Source organism: Lolium rigidum, chromosome 7 (assembly GCF_022539505.1).
Source record: "Lolium rigidum isolate FL_2022 chromosome 7, APGP_CSIRO_Lrig_0.1, whole genome shotgun sequence".
NCBI classification, from domain to species: Eukaryota; Viridiplantae; Streptophyta; class Magnoliopsida; order Poales; family Poaceae; genus Lolium; species Lolium rigidum.
This window is the reverse complement of record NC_061514.1, coordinates 8,531,605-8,539,776: the sequence shown is the minus strand read 5'-3', so window position 1 is coordinate 8,539,776 and position 8,172 is coordinate 8,531,605. Positions and strand designations below refer to the sequence as shown.

Genomic DNA, 8,172 nt, shown 5'->3' with positions numbered 1-8,172 from the left:
GGCACGTATCTTGGAGGACCTCTGCAAGAACAACGGGCAAAACATGCTTCTATTGTTGGTAAAGGGTGAATGGTTACAACTAGTATTTGTTTTCCTTCTTTACATTTTTTTAGCAGTACTAGATTCTTTAAAAATAATCTTGTAGTTTTCTAGGTCGTGCAAGTATAAAAACAAGAAAATGTCTTGATAAGATGACTATCAATATCAAATGAGAATATCTAAGTCAATCGCAAAGGACTTGTCAGCGAGAGGCTTACTTTTAGGCGACGGAATAGCCATGTACGTATTGGAATGAAGTTGGAAATTGAGATACACGTCGGTTTCAATTCCGATCGGCGACGTGATAGAAGAACCCCCACATCGCACGCGTTAGGCGACCCATGTTTGTCTTGGATCGTTATGATTCCCCCGTTCCTTTTTGGAATTTTCCTCCGTGTAGTTATATTCGTTTCTGGGTTCAGACCAGCCATTGCATATATGCGTGTAGATGTAAGCCATCATCGTTTTGTATTTTTCTGTCCCTCCTTGCAAATAGTTTAACGGTATCTAGCGGTAGACCAGAGTGCATTAGGAGCCACATGCATGCGCAGGTATAGCTTACCATGCACGGTCAACACTTTTGTTTTGGCCATTGCAGCACGGTCAACACGATATCTCCCACGTCTACAATTTCTCTACATGCATGCATGCTGTCTGGAAACCGTTGTGTTCACGGGCAGCATATAGACAGAAATGAAGCAATAACAAGATAGGAATTAAGGTCATACATCTGTACCGTATTCAATGAAGATCATTTTTTTTCTTAACACAAGGGCATCTCCAGCAGCTCGACGTAAAACAAATGCTAAAGGTACCCGTCTGCATTGGTCCACCAGCACCAAATTGGTTGCCCGGCCATGGCTATCCGTTTGCGTTTTTTAGCATCTGCGGTCCGACGCGTATTTAGTTTGCAAATAGTTTTTCATTGGTAGATAGAAACATTTATTACGTAAATATTAGGACATAATTTAAAATAGAGCAAAACGAGTAAACCTAACTCCCTCGCCTTCTTCGCTGCGAAAAAAGAACACCCAGTCACCTGAACTAGGGTATTGTGCGTCCATGTCTTCTTCGTTGCGATGAAAGAACATCCAGAAACCTACACCAGTGGCTTTAACTAGAAGGTGCCATCTTCGCTGCAAAGAAAAAAAATACCCTACAACCTACAGTTGGCCGTCGCTATTGGCACTGTCTTCGCCGGAGTCGCTGCCGTCGTAATGTCTGCGGCAGGATGAGCAGTAGAGCATCCTGACGCTCATGTCGCCATCGCCTTCGTAGAGGCAGTGCAGCATGCATCCAACATCCAGACTGTAGGCGCGGGCAAACTTCTCAAAGCCAGCGTCGAGGTACAATTGCCTTGCTCGTCAAACAGGATGTCGACGGGCCACCGGCAAAAGCCGCAGTTGGCTTCCCGCAGGTTCACGCCGGCCGGCGAGAAATTGCGCAAAATTGTCTGGGAGTCTCTTTCTACCGAAAGGGTCCTCGGTGATGTGGATGACAAACACGAAGTACTTGACGTGCAGCCACCCCGAGTTCGCAGGGGAGGGCAAGCTCACAAGCGACGACGAGCGTGCAAGCGGTGTAGATCAAGCAGAGTCGCCCTTGTCTCGGCCACGGCGGACGCGTCCGCGATCTCGGCCCCTAGGCCTTGCCATGGAGCGTGTGGGGAGAAGGTGTATGGAGAGAAGGTGGATGGTGGTGCTAGGATTGGGGATTGGGGAGGTAGCTAGGGTTGTGTGAGGGAATGGATGCGCCAACGCTCCATTTTATACGGAGGCAGCCTAGGTGGCAGTGGCACGCATTAAGGCCGGCACCCATTGCTAGGCCTATGACGTGATTGGTTGGTCGCGAAGCCTTTTCTCACATGGGTTGGGCCAAAAAACGGGCGTTTGGTCGGACATAGAGAAAAATATTCCCTACATAGCACGGGTATGCAGCCCAGATGTAGGCAAAACATGGCCACGCAAGAACGCTCGATTCGGCCATTTCTCGCGGCCAGGCGAGCGCAAGGGAGCGAAGATGTTGCACGCGTCGTGTGAAGAGCGGGAGACGCCACGAAGCCTCCAGAAAGCGCGCCATAAATCCCCTCACCGCCCCTCTCCCCTCTCATTTTCGCCCATTCTCACCCGCCATCTCCTCTCCTTTCTCTCTCCTCTCTCCATCAGCGGTTGTACTGCTGCTGGTAGATCGAAGACCACCGCAAGGACGGCTGAAGAGCCGTCATATGGGGATGCCATCAAGCAAATCTTTCTTCTTCGCATACACGGACCCATTCTTCTCCGGTTCAAGCTCTGCTCGTCAAGGCCATCCATGGCGGTAAGACTCGAATCCAAGCTTTTAGGCTTGAATGTTTATAGTTATGTGTTTCTGCGACGTATGATGTAGGATTATTTCTCGCATCCATGGTAGATATTTTTACTTAGCAGCAACTGCTTGATTTGGCGGTTATATTCAGTTGTTGTTCCTTTTCTAGCATGAATAGTTGCTTCAAATCGGTAGATCGATGTTCAGTTACTTGGTTTTCGCAACTAAGATCTTGCCATTTAGGCCAGATCAGGTTTTTAGGTTGATCTGTCGACATATTGGGGGAATTTTACTATTCATCTTGATGATTAGAGGCTAGTGCTAAGAAACTGGAGAGATTTTTATTCAGAACCTAGTGACATGATCGAAGACCATGATTTGATCATGCAATAGATTCTAATCAAACATCTCATCCATATTTGCTCGTGCTATGTTTCATCAGGCCTAACTATACATGTTCATGCTAATGATTATATGTTAGTACAACGCCTGGAAGAGATGTCTCTCTTCACCCTAGTGGCATGATCAAAGATTGTTATTTGTTCATGCCCTAGGTTGAGTAGAAACATCTCTTCCATATGCTAGTGTTGTATTTTATGAGGTTGTAGTTCTAAACCCTAGTTTGTTCAGAACCGAGCCCAAGATGAACTAGATGATTTGAAGAATGTGCAGAGAACGCAAGCACAAGTCATGAGGCCTAGGAAGGAGGAGTGGGAGGGTGAAATAGAGACCTTGAGGCAATAAAAATATGCTGTTAAGGAAGAAAATAAAAAGTTAGTGACAAGGGATTAACTTGTCAATGCCTACAAGTTGTAGACTTGAGTTTTCGTGGAAGTAGATCTCGAAGGTTTAAGCCGAAAAGGTGCTCGACTGCTAAAAGCTAGGGTTTGTTGACAATGAGATTGATCCTTTCTTTGTCCCTTGACTCCCCCTTATATAGGAAGCGGAGCCGAGGGTTTCATATTACACAAGTTACAAACTCCGGGAGACTCTTTGAGTTCGACCCGTAAAGTTACAAATCTCTTTATTCCTAATCTATCTCTTCTTGCCATAGTCGATGCTTTACTGGGCTTCTGGGCTTCATAATCTTCGGGTTATGGGCCTTCAGTAAACCCCGGGTACTATCTTCGGCAGACCCATCCGGGATGCCTATGTTAGTTAGAGTATGTCATGTTTGATCTCCTAAACTGGGTGATTTGAATAAGGAGAAGGTGAAGAGGATTAGGGAAATTTGTGATGAGTGATGAAAGAAACACTGCCATGTAATGTAGGATAATTAGGCTATGTTTGAACTATGGAACTTTTTTTTGTTGTACCCATTTGTGTGTGATATGTTATGTGATCTTACCTTTAGTGGTTTGGCCTATGATTGAAATCAGGATCACATTGTTAGTTAGGAATGATCTGCGACCTTGGGGCTTTAAAGACACATGTGTTGCATGCTCCTTGGTTGTAGGGAATTTCTTAGCTAATGGATGAGTTGTAAGTATGAGGCATTTCTTCTAATGGATGTGTCAACCAAATGACATCACAATTGATGCTATCAATAGCATCAGTTGTGGTGTTCAATGATTTGAGTTCTTATATCTTTGCTTCCATCATGGGTTGACTGTTGTTTCTGCTACAGCTAATGATTGTTATGTGGCACAATGCGAGGCAAGAGGTTTTTCTAAAACCTAGTCTTATGTGCAACAATATTGCTTCTACACTAGACTTAGTTTGTGGACAATCCCTTTGCCTTGGGTGTTTATTGATATGATGCCTTCTTTGTCATGTTTTTGCCGGTGATTGAAGTGTGACCACACAGTGGTGGCAGGATTTTTCTTTCTAACATTCAATGGTGTAGAAATACATAGGCATGTGCACATTTCTTGGTCAGAAAGGATCATATGTGCCGCAAAGTGGTTTCTATGAGGCTTAAAGCATATGTTTCATTTGGTTTCTCAAGCATACTGTCATATGAGGCTCAACTTGCATCCTTGCTCATTTTATCATCACACACTTCTATTTGTGCTTCTTCAAATTGCTTCTTCTTTTTGCAGTGCTCGAAGATGATGATGGGGGGACCGGGCAGGCTCTTTGGCCAGGATTGTTCCAACGAAGCTCGAGAAGGCAATGATGGCAAGAGGCCTATGGGAGGCCTGATAAGGTTGGGAACTTCCATAACGATTTCAGACCAACCCACTTTGCTAAAGTGGTGTTGTCTCCAGGTTGGAATGCTCCCAATCCCAACAAGCTTCCGTTAGTATATTGGCAGCCCGAGACGATCATCCTCAAGACGAACACCAGCTTCTCCTGGATGGTCAAGCTGAAGGGCATCAAAGGCATTGTTTGCCTCGACCAAGGGTGGCCTGGATTTGCCATTGCTCATCAGGTCAAGATCGGCTACTTTATGTAACATCCCAAGTTTTAACAATAATGAAATCAAGAGAGAGATCAATCACTCAAATTTTGCAACAAACAAAAACTTTTTATATGCATATTGTGTCACATAGAAGTTCATGCATATGAGTGATTTTCTTTGGTGCATTAGCCATGATGAGTGTTGATATGATTATCACTTGCTAATAAACCCTAATATATGATCATCACACCCCTCTTTGAGAAAAATAAAAGAAATACTAAATCAGATCTAAAACCCTCTCATACACATGGGTCAAATATGCAAATCATCACCAAAGGCCACCATGGCTTGATCTTTTGTTTCTAAAATGCTTATATAACTCAAACAAACCTAATTGCATCAAAGAAACCAAAATTAAATCAAATTTTAACTCAAAACCATCTCACATGTGATGATGGTCATTTGTGCACTTTTTAACCTGATCCCCTCTTTACCCCTCTGGTTAAATCACTTCTTAAACTAAACTTGGTCAACCAAAGCCATGTCATCCAAGACCATGTCAAGGTGATGAACTTTCATGTTGACCACCCTGGCTAGAGTTGACTAGGTTGACCAGTAAAAGTGTGACAAGTGAGGACTTTGAATCAATGTGAAGATCATGCCCATTTTGATTTTTTGCAAACTAACTCAAATTTGACCACCACCACCACCATTCTACTGCAAATAATATATGATTCAAACCCACCAAAATTCATTCAAAAATTCCAAACTTTTCCTCTTGCGGCCATTTCAACAAACACATTGTGTGCATAAACCTGCCAACTTCACACATGGTTTTGTCCAGCAGGTTTTGGCCTCCACCATCAACCCTTGGTCATCCCCAGTACCCCTCTGATCTCTCTGAACATTGCCAAGCAAAATGGACAAGAAAGGGTACCCCTGATCATCACCAAATTGACCAGGACATGCCATGCCGTGGCATGGCATGACCTCACTCATGCTTCCCCTCTCTCTGGCCAAATGCACCGTGCCAAACCATGTCCTCCACTCTCCCCTTACTCTCCTAGACGTGCCAGACCCCTTGCTCGACAAAATGGTGCATCACACGGCCCAAACGAGCGACGCCCAGACGTGCCAGTGACGCGCACGCGCGCGCCAGAGCGTGCACGGCGACGCCACGGACACGCCCAGAGCGCCAGCTCCCCCGCCAACTCCGTTGACCCCGGCGCTCGCTCCCAACGCCAACCGCAACACGACGCCACCCTGTAGCACCAGGACATGCCCACTGGCCCGCGGGAACGCTGTAGCCGACGAGCTCGTCGACGACGTCCGCCACGGCCTGTGAGCTCGCATCACTCCCCTGCCCGCGTCCTTGCCTTGTTTTCACCGCGATCAAGCCCTGCGTCACCACCAGGACCTCGCCAACCCCGCTGCGTCATCGCCAGCCACTCCGCGCCCCTGTAGCGACGTCGCCATGGTCGCACCCCCACAGCACGCCACGGCCACCACCGCCCGCTATAAATAGCGCCCCTCAGCTCTCCCTCTCTTCACACAAACTCATCCCCTCTCTCGCACTGAACCCTCTCCCCCATCCAATTCCACTCCACCTCGCCGGAGTAGCTCGAATTGCGAGCTCGAAGCCGCCGGAGCCCGCGGACGCTCGCCGGAGAAGGAGGCCTCCCCAGCACGCGCCACTGCTACCAGCTGCTTCCTCTACCTCGACAACGTCGCCGCCGCACGTCGCCGACCCTCGCCGCGCCGCCGGTGAGCCGTCGACCCCCTACCCGAGCCGCCGGTGCTCGTCCTTCTCGTCGGAGACGACGACGCTCGTCGTTCGTCCGATCGGCATCCGATCCAACGGCCTATCTCTCTCGTACCGTTTCGCTATTTAAAACACAATGACAGGTGGCCCCCACCCTGTCAGCTGGCCCGTTGCGTGGACGCGCTCCTGGGCCGGCCCACTTTCCTTCTCCCCTGTGCAGCCTGATACGTCTCCGACGTATCGATAATTTATTATGTTCCATGCTACTTTATTGATGATACCTACATGTTTTATACACATTATATGTCATTATTATGCATTTTCTGGAACTAACCTATTAACAAGATGCCGAAGTGCCGGTTCTCGTTTTCTGCTGTTTTTGGTTTCGTAAATCCTAGTAACGAAATATTCTCGGAATCGGACGAAATCAACGCCCGAGTTCCTATTTTTCCCGGAACCATCCGGAACACCCGAGAGCCGCCGGAGGGAAGCCCCGGGGGCCCCACACCACACCCTGGCGCGGCCAGAGGGGGGGCGCGCCGCCCTATGGTGTGGTGGCCCCAGGCCCCCTCCGAGGCTGCCCTTCCGCCTATTTAAAGCCTCCGTCGCGAAAACCCAATTACGTTGGACGAAACCCACAGAAACCTTCCAGAGCCGCCGCCATCGCGAAGCCAAGATCCGGGGGACAGGTGTCTCCGTTCCGGCACCCTGCCGGAGCGGGGAAGTGCCCCGGAAGGCTTCTCCATCGACACCGCTGCCATCTCCACCGCCATCTTCATCAACACCGCTGCTCCCATGAAGAGGGAGTAGTTCTCCATCGAGGCTCGGGGCTGTACCGGTAGCTATGTGGTTCATCTCTCTCCTATGTACTTCAATACAATAATCTCATGAGCTGCCTTACATGATTGAGATTCATATGATGATGCTTGTAATCTAGATGTCATTGTGCTAGTCAAGTGAGTTTTACTTATGTGATCTCCGGAGACTCCTTGTCCCACGTGTGTAAAGGTGACGAGTGTGTGCACCGTGTGGGTCTCTTAGGCTATATTTCACAGAATACTTATTCACTGTTATGAATGGCATAGTGAAGTGCTTATTTATATCTCTTTATGATTTCAATGTGTTTTGTATCACAATTTACCTATGTGCTACTCTAGTGATGTTATTAAAGTAGTTTTATTCCTCCTACACGATGTAATGGTGACAGTGTGTGCATCCGTGCTAGTACTTGGCGTAGGCTATGATTATGATCTCTTGTAGATTATGAAGTTAATTATTGCTATGATGGTATTGATGTGATCTATTCCTCCTACATGGCGTGAAGGTGACAGTGTGCATGCTAAGTTAGTACTTGGTTTAGTCGTGTCGATCTTTCATGCACTCTAAGGTTATTTAAATATGAACATTGAATTGTGGAGCTTGTTAACTCCGGCATTGAGGGTTCGTGTAATCCTACGCAATGTGTTCATCATCCAACAAGAGAGTGTAGAGTATGCATTTATCTATTCTGTTATGTGATCAAAGTTGAGAGTGTCCACTAGTGAAAGTCTAATCCCTAGGCCTTGTTCCTAAATACAGCTATCGCTGCTTGTTTACTGTTTTACTGCATTACTACTGCTGCGTTACTACTGCTTGTTTACTTCCTACAATATTACTACCATCAACTGCACGCCAGTAAGCTATTTTCTGGCGCCGTACTACTGCTCATATTCATTCATACCAC

At 47.1% G+C, this 8,172-nt stretch overlaps 1 pseudogene; it reads left to right on the top strand.

Moving 5' to 3' along the window:
* Positions 1 to 1,412: 1,412 nt before the first annotated feature.
* Positions 1,413 to 8,172, top strand: part of LOC124670859 — a 34,559-nt pseudogene continuing 27,799 nt past the window's right edge.